Source organism: Astatotilapia calliptera, chromosome 5 (genome assembly GCF_964374335.1).
Source record: "Astatotilapia calliptera chromosome 5, fAstCal68.1, whole genome shotgun sequence".
Taxonomy (NCBI): Eukaryota; Metazoa; Chordata; class Actinopteri; order Cichliformes; family Cichlidae; genus Astatotilapia; species Astatotilapia calliptera.
This window is the reverse complement of record NC_137426.1, coordinates 30,792,263-30,794,531: the sequence shown is the minus strand read 5'-3', so window position 1 is coordinate 30,794,531 and position 2,269 is coordinate 30,792,263.

Genomic DNA, 2,269 nt, shown 5'->3' with positions numbered 1-2,269 from the left:
CAGGGGTGTCCAACTCCAGGCCTCAAGGGCCAGTGTCCCGCAGGTTTTAGATGTGTCCTTGATCCAACACAGCTTATTTAAATGGATAAATGTCCTCCTCAATATATCTTGAAGTTCTCCAGAGGCCTCGTAATCAACTACGGTAATCGTTTGATTCAGGTGTGTTGACCCAGGGTGATAGGAGGCCTGGAGTTGGACACCCCTGCTCTAGGTAAACATGTTTCAAATGCTGTTTACATGATAAATGTTACAAGTCTCTCATGAATAAGTTATTTTAGCGCTAATTTTGTCTGGTGTAGTCCTGCTGAAGTGACGACACAGGAATTGCTTTAAAGATTTTTAAGGCTGCTGAATATGTCAGTAAAAGTTTTTTTTTTCTTAGCAGAAGCCCAAGCATATCTTGCTCTTCCTCATCTTCTTTCATTTCTGTTTTTAAATTGCTAAAGAAAATAAATGTAGGCCACCCACACCCAACAGCAGGGACAGGACATTTACCTAATGTAGTCAGCATCATTTATGGTGTACAGTGTATGGTCAGAGAAAATCCTCACCACACAAGAAGTAATAAACTGAGTTGTTGCAATAAGTACTAAGAGTGGGGACAAAGAAATGGGACCAATTACAGTCCAACATGGTGCAAAGTTATTTTATTTTTGCTAGAACTGGAAAATGTGTTCATATCTAAAGCTTGTGATATGTGGGGTGTACAGCGCAATATAAAGGAAAGTGCTATTTGAGTGTTTGATATAAATTTTTATCCTTCTGCAGAAGATAGGATTCTGAGTAGATTGTAAAAAGAAAACAAAAAGGCTGACAATATCCTGGCTGAGCTTCAACGGCTCATGAGGGCAGAATTGCTCACACAAAATAAGCTTGTTTGAATGCAAATTCCGAATGTGCGCACAAGGACCTTTTTCTTTGTCATTTTCATCGTTTCCGGCTGTGCATATAATGAGCGCTTTGCTTCGCTGGTTCCATAGGATTTTTCACTGCACTTTTTTTTTAAATAAAGCAGATGGAAAAGAATCCGTGAGCTCCCAATTTGCCTCTAGCACTTGTGAATCTGCCATCTTCACAAAGAAATGGAAATAATTAGCCTACTAATTTCATAAGTCTCGTTCAGATGGCCAATTCCACAGATTGCATTTCCTCTCTCCAAATATGACACAGCACTGAAGCACCGGTTATTCTTGATCCCTCTGATAAGCCTGCCGTAGGGCACGTGTGGGATATGGACACAGATCACACACCCTCGGTGCATCACATCAATCAGCGTTGAGGTTTTATTTTTAATAGACTGTGTGTGTTGTCAAGTTTGTATTAATAAATAGGAAAGGAGAAATGAGATGCACTTCAATAGCTTTCAACTAGGGGACCTAATGATAAACTTATCTCAGAGAAAAGGATGAGGCTTGAAATGGTCATACAGCAGCAACTCTATTCACAGATTCTTTTGTGGCCAAGACAAAACAAGAGGGAAGTAGAGACGGACAAAAACAGGAGCGAGGGAAACAGAGGATCATCGCTATCTTGATTTTTCACCACTGTGGATTTTGTGCATTCTGCAGTGCAAAATGTGGCTTTGCAAACACACACACACTAAGCACACGCACACACTCACACTTTGACAACATAAGCTGGGCTCGCGCTCTCCATCTATATCAAAGGCCCCACCATGCGGGGATTGACTTTTGTTCTTGGCAGCATGAAAATAGGGAAAACTTTATGATGTCTGTTTCCCTCTGGTTTTATTTGGCTCCAGCTCTGTTGTGGGGAGAGTGTGCTTGTTGTGTGTGTCGCCTGTTTCCAGCCCAGGGAGTTGCTACTGTATGCTGGTGAGACACTTGTTTGGTTTATTCGGGAGACTGACAGATGTCTCGGTTGGCTGTTTCTTCAGCTCATTTAATTGAAAATGCAGTCATTTGCTCCAGCCAAATGTTTATGGGAAGAACAAGTGAAGGAAGAAGAGAAGGGGAAAATTATTTTTGGTCTGTTGTAGCAGGTCTGTTGTCAGTTTTTACAATTTTATGTGGCATCTTTGTGAGGATCGGCTGGAGGTGGGAGCTGTTTGGTCAGTCGTGCTGTTTTGCAGCCCCAAAAATAATGAAACCACTAAATATATCTGGATCCACTGACAGGGAAGAAGCAAATCAGTGCCAGTGAGTATGACTTCTAAAAGAATACTGACCCCTAGTGGAGAACTGCAACAAGTGACTCATTCAGTATCAGAGGAATGGTACACAGAAAAAAAAGAAGAAAGAAAAAATGA